Source organism: Mesoplodon mirus (assembly GCF_964341445.2).
Source record: "Mesoplodon mirus genome assembly, chromosome: X".
NCBI classification, from domain to species: domain Eukaryota; kingdom Metazoa; phylum Chordata; class Mammalia; order Artiodactyla; family Ziphiidae; genus Mesoplodon; species Mesoplodon mirus.
In genome coordinates, this window is record NC_138981.1 from 10,311,184 (window position 1) to 10,321,505 (window position 10,322).

The following is a 10,322-nucleotide window of genomic DNA, read 5'->3' on the forward strand; positions in this document are numbered from 1 at the left end:
TAACTTGTAGAAAATTGCTAAACTGAAAAAGATTTTTGTCAGGTAGGGATAGAAATGGTTTCTATCTAGTAGAAAAGTATTACAGTTTTATTGCCCCATCGGATATTGACCAATTTGTGTCTAACTTGGAGATCTTACTTCAACAGTCTTTCTTTCAAAGACTATGAATACATAAGTGTTGGTATTCTTCTTTGGAGCAGCTATACCATCTTGCTCGCTCCCTCATTCGTGAGTTAAATATATCTTTAAAACACGCTCATTTAGTGTAGGGATGTTAGCTATGTTTTTACCTTTTTGAAAATTATAATTTGATAGTTTTTAGCCTCATCTTTTTTCTCTCCTCTCTGAACTGATTAGGAGAGGAGGGTGTTTGAATCTTCCAGGATGCTCATTGGAGGAACTGAAATTGTCCTCATATTAGAGGGCTAGGGTCTTTCATAACAAAAGAGCTATAGTTAAGGCAAAATGTCACTGTACTTCAGTGCCTAACACATAGTAGATTAAACGTACTCACCCACCCCCAACACCCACTCCCATCCTTAAACATTAGCATACCTTCAAAATTTGAATCTAAAGTGTGTCTCCTATGGACAGCATACAGTTGGATCTTGTTTTCTTTATCTGTCTGACAGTCACTGTCTTTGGATTGTATTGTCTAATCCATTTATATCTATAGTTATTATTGATATGGTTGCATTTACATCTGCCATTTTGTTTTGTTTGTTTTCCATGTGTCTCAGGTATCTTGTTTCTCTCTTCCTTCTTTACTACATTTTATTGTAGTAAGTGGATACTTTCTAGTGTATTATTTTCATTTCTTTAATGATATTTAAAAATTTTTTATTTTAGTTTTTTTCTTAATGGCTTACTTTAAGTCATTAATGGCTCCCAGGCTTACAAAATACATCTTAGTTTATCATAATCCACTTCAGATGTACTAACTTAATTCCAGTAAGATATAAAAACTTTATTCCTATGTAGTTCCATTCCCTACCCCTCTTTTGTGCTATTACTGCTATACATATTATGTCCATATACGTTAGAAACCAAAAAACACTTTGTGATAATTATTGCTTTATATAATCTTTTTAAAAGGTGAGAGAAAAAAGGAAAGCAAGTATATATTTATAGTTTGTTATATTAACCTTCTTACTTACCATTTTTTGGTTCTCTTCATTTCTTCCTGTGGATATGAGTTTGTGTTTGGTGTTATTTCCTGACTCCATACCCTCACAATTTAACTTCTTTATTAAAAGTAGAGTTTATAGTCTTATCCTGTTTTTTTGTAAAGTTCTAGAGAAATAACCATGACTTCTCTGATTTAGTCTAAGATCTTTGTCAGTAAGTTTTAACCTCATTTCCTCACATCCAAACTAAGAATATCTGGATGTTAGCTCTTCCACACACAGGAAGACAGATACAAATATTTCATTATTCTTACTTAATCTCACTCTAAATCCTTTCTCCCATAGACATATATTTAAAACATGAAAAAATCAGAGGTCTTTTTGTGGACACTGGTTTATTTGGGCAAACTTCAAGAGTTTGGCTAGCCTAATAGAATATTCTTTGACTCATCAACAGAAAAGATTTTCCTGGGAAAAGACACAATTAGTTTTTTAGAGGCTTCTGATTTTGGTCTTTTTTTCCCCTTAAGTTTCTGGGAATTTTGATAAGCAATTACACTGTCCACTAGCAAACCATGCATTTTAATGTCAAAAACTCTAGCGCTGGTGACACATTTTTCAGTTTTTCCAAAATAAGGTCTGTGCTTCCACCTCTAGCAATGTTTGCAATTAGATGAAGAGGTGGGGGAGGGGAGGCCTGTCTTCCCTGGGCAGCAAAATGGGAAATAATCCTAGTGTTTCTCCCCATAGAGAGGCCACACTGAGCCAACAGTTTAGCAATGCTTCCCGAACTTTTCATGTGCGTGCTAATTACCTGGAGCTTAGTTACAATGCAGATTCTGACTCAGCAGATGGAGGGTGCAGCCTGGGAATCTGCAGCTCTGATGAGCTCCCATGTGATGCAGATGTTACTAGTGGTTGGCGGAACACACTGTGAGTAGCAAGGGCTGCTAGGGCACTCATTCTTAAACTTCCTGCACATTGCAGTCACCTGGCGGGGGGGTGTTTAAAAAATTCCTGATACCTGGGGTCCATGTTCAAAGGTTCTGATTTGATTGACTGTGACTGTGGTAGTCATGTGCAGTCAGGTTTGAGAATTACTGGGAGTTACAAGTCAAGAGTGCAAGAGACTGTGGTCAAGCCAGGAATATCTTAGCTCAGTTCGTGCATCACCAAAACCCAAGTCAGTATTGTTCCATCATTGAGTCTCTTCCTGGCTAGCATGTCCTGCCCATGGCTACCAGGTAAATCTGATTTCTCTTTTTTTTTACATCAATCCCTATTCAGTTCAACTTTAGTACGACTGCAGCCACATATCTTTATAGGCAGGGCCTACCAACAGAGTCATCTGCTAGGGTGAAGGCATTAAAGGGATAAGTAGAATGTGCAGAAACAATTGAGAGACTGAATATACACATGGACAGTGGCCAGACCATATGTAACAAAAGAATTTTGATCCACGACTTCTGCAGCAACCAGCTCAGGAAGCCAAACCGTAACCTCTACAGCCAGCATCGCAGAACATCAGGACTTCTTGGTCAATGAGTGCCAACTTCCCTATTTTTTGCCCTGACTTCCGACTCAGGACCGACCAGAGAAAGCCAAGTATGCTCCCCGAAGCAATCACATAAGCTGCCCCGCTTATTCTTTTTTTTTTTTTTTTTGCGGTACACGGGCCTCTCACCATTGTGGCCTCTCCCGCTGCGGAGCACAGGCTCCAGACGCGCAGGCTCAGCGGCCATGGCTCACGGGCCCAGCTGCTCTGCAGCATGTGGGATCTTCCCGGACCGGGGCACGAACCCATGTCCCCTGCATTGGCAGGCGGACTCTCAACCACTGCGCCACCAGGGAAGCCCTGCCCCGCTTATTCTTATTCTCCTCCGGTTTCCCCGTGTCAACACGCTCCCATCAGGGTATACCTGGAGCCTTCCTTATTTTCCACTGTAAAGCTTTCCCACTCCTCTGCCTGTCTTTGAATCTCTGTAAGCGATGGTGGCCGACTCCCTCGCTTTGAATAAAGAGCCTCCGTCTGTTCTTTTGTTCTTTTTTTTTTTTTGGTGGTACACGGGCCTCTCACTATTGTGGCCTCTCCCGTTGCGGAGCACAGGCTCCGGACGTGCAGGCTCATCGGCCATGGCTCATGGGCCCAGCCGCTCCGCGGCATGTGGGATCCTCCCGGACCGGGGCACGAACCCGTGTCCCCTGCATCGGCAGGCGGACTCTTAACCACTGTGCCACCAGGGAAGCCCCGTCTGTTCTCTTTTGGATGGTCTTCATTGAGGTCCACACAGTAGTAAAGCCAAGAGTCAGTCTGCTTTTTATCATCACCGTGCACCAGCAATTCTAAATAATTTCAGTGGAATAGTACTCCCAGGCGAGGATGGGCCGCTCCCATCACCCAGGCCCTCTGATGATGTCCCTGCTTTTTAGACACTTTTCCTGCTAGTTTTCGAAACCCAGCTTGGTATCCAGGCTGCCCTGGGACTCTAGACAGCTCTCCTCTCCCTGAATTGGCTGCTCCTCAGGCCTCCTGTGTACACGGCAGGGGCTCCTCCCCTTCTAGAAACCTTCTTCAGCTTCAGTTCTAACTGTTCCAAGATGACCTCTTTTTCTGGGAGGTCACGACCTCTGACTCACTCCCCCTCCTTTCTTCCCAGCAGCTCCCCCTCTCCCCACCCCAACTCAACTTTTCACTTTGGTGTCAATTTCCTGCGAATTGACGCCTGGCCCACTGAAAATTCACATTTATAGCATTGTATAATTAACATGGAATTAACTAAGGCTCTTTTCTATGAAAGAAAAGTGCATGTGCATTCTTCATTAGCAAAGTGTGCTATTTAAAGTCAAAATACGGTTAACAGGCTGCTTCCAAACCACAGTATCAGTTTCTGATAGGGCACATTAAGCCTACAGTTATAGTTAGGTTTTTGAGAAAGGCACTTACTTCGGTTGTTCAGTTGTGCCTGTCTCCTTGCCCAGCGCCACCTACCCTCAGCCGCAAAATGCATCCATCTGCATTCTTCACGTTTCTGGGGCGTACGGAAACTTGCACGTTCTGAAGTCTATTTGCTAGCATATTCTTCCTACCATCTTGATTATGAATCACAATAGAGCGGGAAAGGGATAATAAGTAAAGCGTTGAGAAAAATGATCTAAATCTTGGAAATAAGGCCAGGAGTGTTCAGGCTCTCCCTTCAGTGTCATTAACACTGAGCTGCTTAGCAAGCCCACCCCAGGACTACCTACAAGGCTGTGGGAGGTTACCTTTGCTTGACTTGCTATTTAGTCTTTATTAAATAAGATCCCAGACTGTGGGAAGTTTCGTTGTTGCTTGGGGCTGGGGTGGGGCAATGATTGATTGCAAGGGGCAGGAGGGAACTTTCTGGAGGTGATGGGAGGATTTTAAAATTTGGATGTGGTTGTCCTTGCAGTTTTTAAACTAATTTACATTCACTGAAACATCAATCTGTACACTTAAAATGGGTAAAATTTATTGTATGTAAGTTACAGCTCAATAAATTGGTAAAAATGAAAAACAAAACAAAACAAAGCAAAAAAAACAACACAACAGTGAGAGGCCCACCGCACTAGTTTCTTTTTACTTTTTTGAAAAATGTGTTAACATGTATATGTTGCCTGGTGAGATGCTAATCATTCCTGATGGGTGGGAAAGATAATCCTAAAGATTAGAGTTTTATTGCCCTGGAGAGCCTTGAGCAGTTTCATATCTAACCTAGTAATCTCATTTGAACATTCTTCTTCTTTAATGCCTGTAAGTACATAGTTCCTCGAAGTCTCCTTGAAATATCTTTACCATCTCATTGATTCCATCATTAATGTAATTGGCTAAAATCTTTGACATGAGCCATGTTTTCAGCTGTTTGGAAATTATACTTTGAAAAGAGTTCAGAAAATTCAGCATAGAAGGCCAGTCGCGGCAGATGTGGTGAATGAGAGAATCTAGGTTTGTCAGATTAGCACAGCTATTCTAATCCTTTCATAGGTTTCCCCCTTGCAGAGTTCGGGTTTTTTTTTTGTTTGTTTTTTCTTTTTCTCCCAACCTACACTATTAACTTCCCTTCAGGAACCATAGCCATGGAAAAGCTTTTCCACAACGTTCCTTAAAAGAGGAATCTGAACATGTAAATTACATTTGTGGCCTCCAACCTGCCTGGTAAAGCACTGATGGGAGGCCTCGGGGTTACAACAGTAACCCGCACACAATGAAAGCAGCCCCCGAGGACGGGGGGGCGGCCGCGTCCCTGGGACCGGTCCACCACTTCCCACCACCATTTCCCAGAGCACAATGTAGGCTTTTCCAAACTGATAAGGGAATAATAAAGCAGACTGATTCAAGTCTCGATGTCAGCCTCAAAGACACAAGTTGGAGTAGTAGTTATTTCATAACAATCTGGAAAAGTCTAGACACCCAGCAAGTTCTAATATCAAACCCAGGAGAAACCTTAGCCTCCAGGAATGGGAGCATACTTGCTTGTGAAATTTGTTGGCAGTAAAATATTTGAACAGCTGGGTCGCTGGGTATAGTTCTGACGTTGGGTGTTTTATACAAAGGAGTCTTTTTGTTTTCCGCACTCAAAAAAGGGGAAAGATATTTTCATGTTTTGATTTTAAAAGTCATCATTGATCCTACTAGGTCAGTCAGTCTGCTTGTTTTCTGGCTTCGCATTTAACAAAGTTCCTTATCATTAGCTATGTGTTTTCAATCACCTAACATGTATTTAAGTGGCTTTTTCTATTTTAAAAGGTATTTCATTTTTTGAAGATATTATAAGGCATGTTTGTCTCTTCAATATAGTATTGGCATTGAGGCTGCTGTTTGCACTGCGGTCCACTATTTTATGTGCTGTTTCATATTTAACCAGCTCTGAAGTGTTGAATCTATCAAAAAAATAACTACTGAGAAGGTATAGACTGATAGCGTTGATCTAAATCATTACGATCTCAAACCTTATGGAGGATTTTTCATCTTGTTTTGGTTTGAAACATGAAGGTGACTGAGTGAGAACATAAATTAAGTGAAAATCTTATTTAAAAATGTCTCCTTTGCTAAAAATACCCAGAGTCATTCCATATTTTGATAACTCTTTAACAAAGCTATTTTGCAGTTATTAGCAGAAATGCAAAAGGATTTTCCAGGGCCTAGAAAAGGGCCATTGTAATTTTGGATGAATTTTCTTAAATAATGAAAACAACCCAAGTGGTCAATCTGTATATATTTTGTTTTGCCTTAGTCTAAGAATTTATTTGTCCCTAAATAAATCTAGAAAGCAGAGCTGAGGAATCGAGCAGGTCAGGGTTTTACTATTACAGCTGTAGAGGGCTAAATAATACCGCCTTCCCTCTTTCACCTGAAAAAGGTTTCCTGAGCAGGGGTCTCCCCACCCCTGTGGTCAGTCCCCAGATCAGAGATGTGTTCGTCAGACACTGGCTGCTTTCTGAGCCAGTGACAGGCTAGAAAACAGTCCGCTTGCCCTGGCTTTCTCTGGCTCCTCCTCCTCCTATATACCAGCGCTATTCGTCAGGAAAGAAGCCCAGAGAGGAATATAAAGAAACTAAATGTACAGTATTTTCCTTAAATGGCTTTACTGCTGGTTATTTTGCAATAGATAGAGAAAATCTCCCTGAAAAATTGCTGCTCCCTTTTGAAGGTATTAGCTCAGGCCTTTCCCTTGCATTTTCCAGAACATTCCATCTTCAAAGAGTTAAACACTCTTGCTCTGCCCAAAAGCTTCGCGCCAGCCTTACCTCCTCTGGCTCTCATACTCCCTCTGACACTCAAAATTACTTGTTCTACCGCAGGAAGATCTTCCTTCACTTACTGCTTCTCATTGGATTTGAAAATGGTGGATTTATTGAAGAGGAGGAACTTGTCTGCTTTCTCCTCTAGCCCTGCTGTGAGGCTAAGATTAATGGCCCCTCATAAATGGTCTGTTCCTTTATCTGCCATACCTGTCAGTTCTGACCCCGTAACACACAAAATAAAAGTGAGTGGGAGCCAGTCAGCATCCAGTGGGTCTGTTCGTTGGAACAGCTCGCTTTGTTGCATTTGTCTTGAACCCTGGAATCGCTGCTCTGCCCCTTCTAGTTCTGAGGTGCCCCTGCCCTGGCCCACACCTGTCCCCTCCCCCAGGCCAGGCTGCTGTGCCCTGGGGGCCCCCTAGGTCCTTGCCGGGGTTGGTGGCTGTCTTTTCCTCTGATGCACTCTCCCTTCTCACAGGCCTCTGAGACTTTCAGTGGAGACCTGGCTCCCTCTCACTCGCCAGGAGGCCTAGAAGAAAGGTTGACCTTCAACTTCCAGTGCACTACTTCACCTTCTAGACTGTGCTGTCCACTGTGGTAGCCACAAGCCTTAATGAGCATTTGAAATGCGGCCAGTCCAAATGAGATACGCAGTAAGCATAAACTTCATCCCACATTCCAGAAACCTCATGCAAAATAAATAAAGAACATCAAATACCTCAATACTTTTTACATTGATTATATGTTGAAATGATAATATTTTGCATATATTGGGTTATATAAAATGTATTATTAGCATTAACCTCTATATAAAATAGATAAACAACAAGGACCTACTATATAGCACAGGGAACTATATTCAATATCTTGTAATAACCTATAATGGAAAAGAATCTGAAAAAGAAGAGACAGGTATATGTATAACTGAATCACTGCTGTACACCTGAAACATTGTAAATCAACTATACGTCAATTTTAAAAAACACTGAAAAATAAAATATAATAAAATGATGCCAATCAAAAAAAAAAAAAATTAACCGCACCAGTTTCTTTTTACTTTTTTGAAAAATGTGGCCACTAGACATTTCAAATTCCACATGTGGCCTGAATTTGTGGCTCACATTCTGTTCCCATTGGGCAGAGCCAATAAGTATTAATTAGGCACTTACTGTTGTCAGGTATTTTGAGGCTCTGGATATATATATATATATATACTTTTTAAAATTTTAACTTGTTTTATCTGAATTTGCTATTTTCAATGTATTCTTTTTTTAAAAATTTATTTGGTTGCGCCAGGTCTTAGTTGCAGCCGGTGGGCTCCTTACTTGTGGCCAGTGGGCTCCTTACTTGTGGCTCATGGGCTCCTTAGTTGCAGCTTGCCGGTTCCATAGTTGTGGCGTGTGAACTCTTAGTTGCAGCATGCATGTGGGATCTAGAACTCCCTGACCAGGGATCGAACCCAGGCCCCCTGCATTGGGTGCACAGATTCTTAACCACTGCGCCACCAGGGAAGTCCCTGGATCTATATATTTTTAGGAGTAAGAAATAGATTGCCAAGAGCATATAGTCTATTGAGGGAGAAGGGATTATAAACAATCATGAGAAAAATGAGAAAAGTGCTAGAACAGATATACGTATACAGCACTCTTGGAACCATCAAGAGTACAATTAATTCTGCTTGTGATTATCAGAGGAAGCATCAAGAGGAAGCCATGGGTGAAAGAGTCCAAGTCCAAGGGAGTCGAAGTCCAAAGGAGGAGGAGGTGGAAAATGGCTTTCATGACCAGATGATAGAGCTGCGTGAGTCCACGGGAGGTAAGATTGCAGAGGTGTGATGGGACCAGTTGACGGGTCTGGCTGGGGCACTGGATGGTCCAGCTGCAGAGGACCAGATGATGGTGGGAGATGAGAATGCACAGATGACGGTGCTACATGGGGCCGGGGGAGATAAGGCCGCAGTCCTGACAACCACAGAGGCAGGAGAGGGGAGTTTTGGTTGTGACGCTGGAGCAGGGCAGGGCACAGAGGCTGTTACAGGAGGGGTGGAGTACTTAGGGTCTCAGCCCCGTGCTACATCAGTCCTGACCCTGGTCACGTGTCTCTTTGGGCGCACCCACTGGGCACCCCCAGGGAGCAGGGGGCGGAGAGCCTGCTCATGGGTCACAGCTTCTGCAAAGGTTTGCACGTCTGGTCTTGGGTGGTAGAGCTGCTTCTGCACGAAGAGTTTAGCAGAAACAGTGACCTATTTCACCTGCCTCAAGGCTGGCTGGCCTGCCAAGGCAAAATGCTGGACAGTTATTCAAAGTGAAAACGCATTCTCCAGTTAAACGCCTTACTTGTCAGAACCTCTGTCTCTCTGGGACACCAAATCCAGGGTAACAAGCAATTACAGAGCACGTGTATTTTCTTTGCTCTTGAAACCCAAAGACACAAGGTTGCACGACCCTCTCCGCTAAGGGGTGTTGTCTGGTGCACCCAGGACTGGACCCCAAATAGTAGGCAGTCTGTGTGCCCAGAACTAACACTCCCATTCTTGTTGGCTTCACTGTCACATGTGGATAGTGCACGTGTGATTTGGGGTGGAGGGTGCTCAGAGAGGAGAAATGTCTTACTCCAAAAAAATCAACATCGGGGTTAAGTTTATCTTATAAAGAAAACACTACCAAGCCAAGGCCACAGCACTGATTCCCTACTAGATTTTCACTGCAGGGGATTACCCGGGGAACTTAAAACAACAACCAGAAAAACAAAGAGCCGCACCCCTGGAGATTCTGATTTAATTGGTCTGAATTTTTTTTTTTTTTGAGAGCTCCCCAGGTGATTCCAATGTACAGCCAAAGTTGAAATTGAGGTTACTGACTCAAGGTTTGGGAAACCCAATGGGCAAGTACAGAGCAGCTGAGTATGAGAGTCTGCAGTGTGTCCCGGGGTGAGAAATCAGGGCTGCAGCTGGAAACCTCCCTTAGGGCAGGCTCTTCACGTACTCCGCTGCTTTGTTGCTCAGCAAAAGCCATAGCAATTGTCCTGAAAGGGTCAGAAAGAAGCAGTTGCATATCTCTTATTTCTCGAAGGCTGTGGTTCTCAGGTAGATCACCTGCAGGGCTTGTTAAGACAGATTGCAAGATCCTATCCCCAGAACTTCAGGTTCAGTAGCTGGGGTAGGGCCAGAAAATTTGCATATGTAACAAGCTCCCAGGTGCTACTGCTGGAAGGCAAGGGAGAAAAGGATTACTTAAAATGAAAATGCAGCAGAGAGTAGCAGGCATTTTCACTGAGCAGCTACTCTGTGCCTGGTCCTAGGCCAGACCTGTGGATCCAGAGGAGAAGCCACAGCTGGGCCCTCCATAACCTGGCAGTCCAGAGACAGAGACCCATGGACAAACAATTATATTTTGGTAGGTTCCGTGGAAGGGACCTCCATTTGCTTCTTGGAGA

At 43.2% G+C, this 10,322-nt stretch overlaps 1 long non-coding RNA gene across 1 annotated transcript in view; it reads left to right on the forward strand.

Annotated features, from left to right (window-relative positions):
* LOC309796021 overlaps nucleotides 1–8,680 on the forward strand; it is a 201,686-nt gene extending 193,006 nt beyond the window's left edge. The window contains exon 5 of the long non-coding RNA XR_014292403.1: nucleotides 8,579–8,680. This is a non-coding gene — a long non-coding RNA (uncharacterized lncRNA). The remainder of the gene's footprint in view (nucleotides 1–8,578) is intronic.
* The last annotated feature ends 1,642 nt before the right edge of the window (nucleotides 8,681–10,322 follow it).